This window comes from Hyaena hyaena, unplaced genomic scaffold, assembly GCF_003009895.1.
Source record: "Hyaena hyaena isolate Hyena2069 unplaced genomic scaffold, ASM300989v1 scaffold_355, whole genome shotgun sequence".
Classification (NCBI taxonomy): domain Eukaryota; kingdom Metazoa; phylum Chordata; class Mammalia; order Carnivora; family Hyaenidae; genus Hyaena; species Hyaena hyaena.
The window spans coordinates 1,284,832-1,293,799 of NW_024080986.1; positions in this window are offsets into that span (position 1 = coordinate 1,284,832).

Here is an 8,968-nt window from a genome sequence, read left to right on the forward strand (position 1 = left end):
AGAAGTGAGTGTACAAAATTCATAAGGAAAAAGTTGACTTTTCAGGCGTGATAGCATAAGAACCATGCAAAGCGTAATTGTTCGTTCTTATTTGAAAGCCATAAATACTTTCTGATATTAAAAAGTAGATTAACTTCCTGGCTAGAATGGGATGCTTGAACTGTATTTCTTGAAATTCAAGCATAAAGTTATATCAAACAGTTATTTTTATTCCAAATGGTAATGCCGTTTGAAACAAAGGGGTACGTTTAACCTTTAGAAATCACTTGTTGCAATCTATAAATGGACCAGTTTTTATGAAGCTGCTGCTAAACCAGACCTGTGAGGTCTGCTCCAGTTTGATGGATCTTTCAGGCCAGTCAGCACACTGGTAGGCGTTCTGATGGGCTGACTGGGAAGGTCACTGCAATCGCTTGCTCAACAGGTAGTTATTATACCAGTCTCTGGTAGTGCTTTGCTTACTTTGCCTTATTGAATCCCCAGGGTAACCTTACAAGGTAGAGACCATTACTTCCATTGTGTTCCCAAACTAAGTCCTCCAGGCGTTACATAACAGGCTGGAGTTTTTGCTGCTCATAAGTGGTCTGGGCTGGGTTCTGATTCCAGCTCTTGGTAGTTCCAAAGCCTGTGACACTGTTTCCCTGGATACCATGCTGCCTTAGAGAGAATAAGAATTTTATGGGACGTTTCCAGTTCTCTTGGAGGTTACAAAATTGCCCGAGGCACTAAAAATTAACCAAAGAATATGAAACTTTATTTATGCATCCTGAGAGAAATATCGGGGGCCACATCCATAAAATGAGAATTAGCATTTAAAGAAACACACGTGTGCGCATGGACATACACACACAACACACACACACACCCAGAATCTGATAGGTCAGATTCTTGAACCTGGAAACGTACTTGGTAACTTAATCCACAATACAGTCACCACAAATTAGATTTTGTGTAATTGAATAGAAACATGGTTAGGTTGCACCCAGAATTTACCTGCACCTTCCCTAGGGACAAAAGCGTGTGCGCTGCTTAAGGTGGAGTGAAGTCACTTGGAATGGAGGTAAAAGAGTGTATAGAAGTACAGAGAGGGAAGTTACAGTTGGGAAGGAAATTCGGATGAGACATGCGGCAGGGACAGGTTAGAGGTGAGAGGGTGCAGACGACCTTCGCAGCGCCACGGTGGGGAAAATAGGGGGGAGGCCTGGGAAGGAAGAAAATCCCAGCAGGAATTGGAGGGGTGATCACAATGAGACATTCTTCCAGGAAGGCCACAGTGGGAATTTGGTTTACATTTTGGTTATAGGTATAAATACTGGTTAGTTTTTAAATTTAAAGCGGTTTTGCATATATTATGAATAATACCTGCAGTAAATTCAAATACCAGTTAAGTTAATCCTCGCTTATAAGGGAGTTAAATAATTTGCTTGAAGTCCTAACTATACAGCCCAGATCAGCCAGTGCTTGTGGTCTGCGGGGACAGGTAGACTTTGTCACCGGCCCGCTGGCCTCACTGCTGTCTCTGCTCTCGGCTAGAATGCACCTTCCCCTCCTGTTCCACTTTGATATTTAATAAAAAGATAGTCATGGCATGTTTCTAATTGATTTTGAGTTTTATTCTCATTGCTTCAAATACTGCCTCTATGCCGATGACACTACCATCAGCATTTCCTGTCCTAACTGCTAATGCAGATCCCAGATTTCCATTTTCTGCTGCCTCCCTACTTATCTGGGCACTGCTGTGTGTATATTTCTTACCCCTGCCTCAAACTGAGGTTATCATTTTCCCATCCAAATTAGCATTGCGTTCTGAAAGAATTTCATCAGGTTTCTTGGAGGCATTTTTGAATCATTCGTCTCCCTCCTTTTCCAGGCAAAGAACAGATATAAGACCTCAGAAGGGTTGTACTAACAATTAGAAATAAAAACTAAAACAAAATTTTACCTAACAAACTAACAGTTTGAAATTTTTGCCTGTTTGGGCAACCTGGAAACCTCTCTTTCCATGTCCACCATCTTTCTTTCCCATCTTGGACACGTGATCCCTCATGTTGCTATTTCTCCCACTCAAATTACCATTGATTTGACTTTGCAAACTATAAAAATAGTTCAGTAGCAAAGAGAGGATTGGAATTCTCACCATATGATTTACTACAGCCCAGAACACCTCATGGATCATTCTTGTCAAGTTATGTTGCCTTTTTTTCCTTTCAAACATGTCTGGTATTTTCTCCCTTCTCAGTTTCAAACTGAAATCAAGGTTCAAATTTCTTGATGCTTTCTGTCTGAATTACCTCTAGGTAGTCTCCCCCTGCTCCAGGGACTTCTCTGCCACAGACATCTCCTTTGTAACTCCCTTGATCAAAAGTCAGCAAGATTCTGCCCCTATAATCTCTTTAAAACAATTTTTTTAATATTTTTTTTTTTGAGAGAGAGACAGAAAGACAGAGCGTGAGTGGGGGTGGGGCAGGGAGAGAAGGAGACACAGAATCTGAGCTGTCAGCCCAGAGCCCTATGTGGGGCTCGAACTCACAGACCGCGAGATCATGAAGTTGGAGCTGAAGTCAGATGCTTAACCAACTGAGCCACCCAGACACCCCATGTCCCTATTATCTCTAGGCAGAAGGTTAGTTTGATCACTGAGTGGCGTATATTAAACTCTCCCTTATGATTGTTTTATCTGTCTCCTGGTAAAGAACTAATAATTATAAGATCTTAGTACAGCCCCATTTAACATACTTTATATAGAGAAAATTGAAGACCTTAACGATACTTCATAATTTCAAACAATTTAACAAGCCAGAGCTCCATCAGCTTCTATTCTTAGGCGTTCAAAAGGAGCAAGTCTAAAGGGGAGTGGTACTGATCTCCCTTTCTGCTGAGGAGAGAACCCTAACTTTGAACTTTTTATGTCCCCTCCCAGGCTCGTATGTTTGACTCAGCCACAGCAGTAGTTGCACCAGAAGGGGCAAAATGTCGCCCAAGAGGCAGAGAAGAAAAAATAGCAATTGGTAAATAATAGACATTTCCTCCCGATTGTGTAGATAAGACAAGTTTTTTTCTTCTTGATCAAAATACTTTTTCATGTTCTCAGCATTTCATTTTCTCATCCTAACACTTTTTTTGGCTGGGCCTCTTGTCTTTTTTTCCCACTGTACTTTAAATGTCCTAAGTATTTCTACTGAGTTTAAACTATACACGGTCCATTCGTCGACTAAAACAGAATGATTTTCTCTACATTTGTTTATATTCTTTTCACCAGATGCAAAAACTATCTGCGACTTTTGAAGTTACAAAATCTATATTATTATCATTGTGATGTTCTGAGAGTATCTTGTAATAAGCAAACAAAGAATTGTTATATTTTAGATATTGCTGCTACTTTATTTTTTAATGTTTATTTATTTTTGAGGGAGAGAGAGAGACAGAGTGTGAATTGGAGAGGGTCAGAGAGAGAAGGGAGACACAGAATCCAAAATAGGCTCCAGGCTCTGAGCTGTGAGCACAGAACCTGGTGTAGGGCTCGAACTAACGAGCAGTGAACTGAAGTTGGACGCTAAACTGACTGAGCCATGCAGGTGCCCCTCTTTTTAAAAAAGATATTTTGTTAATGTAGCCATTGTCACTACGTTTTTAAAAAGATTTTGATTTTCAACTTGTCTTCTTTTTATTGATACAATCAAAAGATTCATTCAATTTAGTAGGGGAAATCAGTAAAAACTTGATACAATATAGGCAAATACATGCTTATGATGTTTTTTCCATTTAATTCTTATTTCAGAACTTATTATTAAGCCCTTAATAAGTCTTCAGGACTATTTCATGAAACATATTAAAATGTAGTTTATGTCATTGTATGGTTATAGTTATATTGCACATTACATATATACACACATATATGTTATAAAATATACTGTTTATATAATACATTATTATTATATTGTAATTATTGAAGTATATAGTTATACATAAATAGGATAAAATATGAAGTTAAGAATATTGATTTCCAAGGGCACCTGGGTGGCTTAGTCAGTTGAGCGTGCAACTTTGGCTCAGGTCATGATCTTGTGGTTTTTGTGTTCAAGCCTCGCATCGGGCTCTGTGCTGACAGCTCAGAGCCTGGAACCTGCTTCAGATTCTGTGTCTCCCTCTCTCTTTGCCCCTCCTCTGCTCACACTCTATCTCTCACTCTCTCAAAACTAAATATTGAAAAAAAAATTTTTTTTAAATATTGACTTCCACTGTCATTAAATTAGCACTCATAGGAACAAGCAGTTCACTTTATCAGAAGCCATGAGACCAATTCCAATCTTCAAATCAGTTTGGAAAAACACATTTCTCTTCGGGACGGACCTCACAAGCCATATGAGAAACTCTGTCTTACTACTTTATAATTATACTATATGCTGATGGTTTTATTACTATACTGTTCTACCCACTTTAATCACTCACTTTAATAACACTAACACCTTCTACGTACATTAAACATTTCAGTATTCAGTTAGGTTTCAAAAGATAGGTTTATTCACCATGCCTTTGGCTCTTTCTAAAATTACTGCTTGTCTTTAGAGAATTTACTGCTCCCAGGTGAAACAGCTGTGGTGTAGTGGCCTACAGGATTTGAGGACAAGAGTTCAATTTCAGGTTCAAACAGTTGGCAGCTCTGTTGTGACCTTACACAGTTGACTTAGGTCTCTTAAGCCCAAGTTTCCTCCTTTGTAAGACGTGGATAAAAATTCCTGTCTTAAAGAGTTGTTACGATAATGCGTTATGATCATTGTTGTTTTAAGGTGTGCTTTGTAAGAAGTTTCCTGTTGAGATTTGAACCAAAAAAGGAGAGACAATGAATATTCTGAGGTAACACGTGTAATAGCTTGGGGTGGCACGTAGTAAGCTCTTAATAAATACTGGGTTTTCTTTTCATCTTGGAATAGGGGGATTTGGTAAAAACCTCTGAACAGATTTGGAAGTAAAAGAAATAAGCAAAACATCTATCAGCAGAGCTGTTATTAAGTACTTATTTGTAAAGTAAGGACTTGCAGTGAACCCATTTCTTGACCTCTCCCTTGGGCAGAATTCCCAAAGGAATTCTGGGAGAAGCTGACAAGAGACTATACAAGGCCCTAGAAGGCCTGTAGTAGAATGGGTGATTCCATGTGAGTCGTTGTCTTTTTCTTCCAGCAAGCCAACGGCTCTCATGAAGCAAGTGGGATTATATTTCTTAATTAATGTCAATTTTAATTAACGTTTAGACTTCTACATGATTAAGCAAATGCTATAGCACCACATTTTGCTTTCCTTCTGATTATCTTTTCTTATTCTATGCTTTTCCTTAAATATTCTACAAACCAGAGTTTTTTAATATATGTAGTTGTTTTGTCCTCTGTCCTTGGACATCTCTTCTGGGCCTTCAATGGGAAAACTAGCAAAGAGAGTCAGGGTAAAGAGCAACTAGAGAAATTTGCACAATCAGACTTTTTAAAATCCCACCCTCCTCATGGAAAGTCCAGTAAGATTAACGAGCTTTCTTCAGGTTCTCTCTCTCTCTCTCTCTCTCTCTCCCTCTCTCCCTTTTTCTTCCCAAGAGCAAATTAAAACTCTTGTTAGCAACAATCTGTTACTTTATTTGTACCCTGGATTTCTTTGGGCAATATTTTGTTGTCCTTTTGCAAATTTTATTTTTGCAGGTTTTGTTTTTTCTTCCAATTTTGAGAAAAATATCATTTTCAACAATTATAATCCTCACAGTGATTATTATTATTATCATCATGATTACAAAATGTGAAATATGTGAATATAGCAGGAGTCAGGGCTCTTTCTGGTGGATCAGTTAAGAGTTCTGGAATCAAATACACTTAGCTTTGGGTCCATGCTCTGTGAGGTCAGCGTTGGTATCATTTCAATGATGGAAGAGATACTGAAGCCTTGGAAGGTGAAGCAACTTTCCCGAGAGTACACTGCAAATAAGTAGCAAAGAGTGACCTCCAAGGCTTGGTAACTGGGTTTACACATTCCCTTTCTCTTACATAACAAGAACCTTGGAATTTCGTAGAAGATTGGGCATCAGATCCAAATCGTGTTCTCCCTTTTGCCGAGGCACCAGTGTCACGTGATTCAAGGTTGATGTCCTGCCCAGAGCATGGCTGTTCTGAAGGTGTCCTGAAGGTGTCACAGCATTGGTGGCCCCTGGAAGAAATAGAGACTTTCAGATTAGGCCTGTATTCAGCATTGTAAGTTTCAGTAGTAGAGGTTAGGCTTCTGTACTAGTTTAGCCTTATAAAAACTAGAGCTATATACATAACTATGAAAAAATAAGGAAAAGAAATGAACTTGTCCCAGAAGAAAGCTCTAGACTTTGAGTCCTTGGAACTGCAGGTTTAATACATGACCAAGTAGTTCTGCATAAGGTGGGAGCTATGTTAATAAAAATACTACACATTGGTAACTCCTATTTTTCCCGTAAAAATTTTTAATGAGAAAAGATACACCTGCTTGTTGCAATTTTTAACAAACAAAAGAATATAAAGTAACTGAAATATACTCCCTTTCTTCCTTATTCCTTGTTTTAGAAATTCCTCTACCGTCTGTTAGCTGTTCGTGATGCATCTTTCTGGGCTTTTTTTGTCTGTTCATTTTTATGCTCACACACAGATATGTACATGATTTTTACAAGTTCTTGTATAGTCTTTGTATTGTATTTTGTGGTTTGTTTTTGAAACTTCCTATCTTGATGAATTCCCCTAAGAGTACAAATAGAAAAATCTCTTTTTTTTTTTTTTAAGAGAGAGAGAGAGAGAGACCAGGGAAGAGGGTCAGAGGGAGAAAGAGAATCCCAAGCAGGCTCCATCCTCAGTGCAGAGCCCCATATGGGGCTTGATCTCACGACCCTGGGATCACGACCTGAGCCGAAATCAGGAGTCAGATGCTCGACCCACTGACCCCCCAAGGAAAACCTGATTCTTCTTAGCCACTGCATCATGTTTCAGAGTTTGTATAGAACTAACATGTATTTAGTAAATAACTAATTTAACATGTATTTAGTAAATCCCCCTAAAAATGAATATTTAAGTTGTTTTAAGTTTTCCCCATTATAATAGTACTCATATATACATTTGTCCAGATGTGTAAGTATTTTTGCAGGATGATTGTCAAAGTAATATTGTTTCATCAAAGGTTATGATTAGTTATCAGAATCTAGAGCATATTGGGGGATGTTGCTGAATTAACGTACAAAAATGTGATTGTTTATAGTCTGGTGAATAGTGATGAAAATGCCTGGTTCCCCATTTCCTTGTGAAAACTGCATAATATCAGTTGCTCAGTGTTTTGTAATTTGATGGGAAATAACTAGTATCTTTTCACATTTTTTATCATTTTTTCTTTTTCTTTTGCTCATTTTTACTTTTACCTAACTATATCAGACTGCCTTTTCATTATTGATTTGAAAGAGCATATACTCTTTACATATTATAGCAATTATCACCCCTCCTTTTTTTAAGTTTATTTATTTTGAGAGACAGAGAGGACATGTGTGCGATTGGAAAAGGGGCAGAGAGAGAATTCCAAGAAGGCTCAGCCCTGTGATTGCAGAGCCTGATGCCAGGCTCGAACTCACAAAACCGTGAGATTATGGCCTGAGCTGAAATCAAGTGTGGGATGCTTAACTCACTGAACCACCCAGAGGCCCCACCTCCTTATTGTGATACATGGCAGATATTTTCTTCTAGTCAGTCACCTCTTTTAACTTAGTTTATGTGGTCTTTTGTTGGGCAGAAAAGTTTAGTTTCCATCAGTTGTTTTCCTTATGGCCTCTTGAGTTTTCTGTCTTATTTAAGAATGATTTTGCTGCCTTAAAATTACATATATATTTTCCTCACGTTTGTTATATTTTTTAAATGTTATGATTATTAATTCAGTTGGAACTTATTTTGAAAGGTAGTGTAAGGTAAGCCTCTCCCTTTTTTTTTTTTCTTATGTCCTGCCACAATCAATTTGAAATGCTGCCATTGATCTACACCAATATTCTCATAAAAAATGGGTCTGTTGCTTTATTGGTTCTTCTGTTCAACTAAACCATATTCCTAATTATATGCCTATATATATATATATATATATATATATATGTATTTAATTGTCTTTTAAGTCTATCTATTTATTTTGAGGGAGAGAGCAAGCAGGGGAGGGACAGAGAGAGAGGGAGACAGAGAATCCCAAGCAGGCTCCACAGTGTCAGTACAGAGCCTGATGTGGGGTTCAATCTCATGAACTATTGAGATCATGACCTGAGTTGAAATCAAGAATCAGTTGCTCAACCAACTGTGCCATCCTTATTTTTTTTAATTAGTATAACTTTGTAGTATATTTTACTATCTGGTAGGGAAAGCTATCCCTTTTTGTTCTTTTGTTTTAAAAAATCAGTTTTCTTAGTCTGTCGTTTATTCTTCCAAATGAAATTTGGGATCAACCTTTTAATCCCGAAAACATTTTCTCTCTGAATATTTGATGGGATCATATAAATTTATACCAACTGAAAATCCAGTTGTATAAAATTGACATCTTTATACTATTGACTTTACCCTTGAGAAACATCAGATGTCTCTGGTTTCAGATCTCATTTATATCCTCAGGTGTGGGGTTAGAGACGTCTTCATCACAAGTTGTACACATTGTTCCTAAACAATCCATTGTTTTCTCTTTCTCCTATTGTTTTATTTTTTATTTTTTTTACTGAGGTATAATTGACATATACTAGTTCCATGCATACAACACGATGATTCAATATTTGTAGACACTACAAAATGATCACCATAATAAGTCTAGTTACCATCTGTCACTATACATAGTAGTGAAATTTTTTGTGTGCGTGATGAGGCTGTTTAAGATTCAGTCTCTTAACGCAGCATTAACTATAGCCAGCATGCTGTACGTTATAGTCCCTCTTGTTAGTAAATGGGTTACTACATGTGTGTCA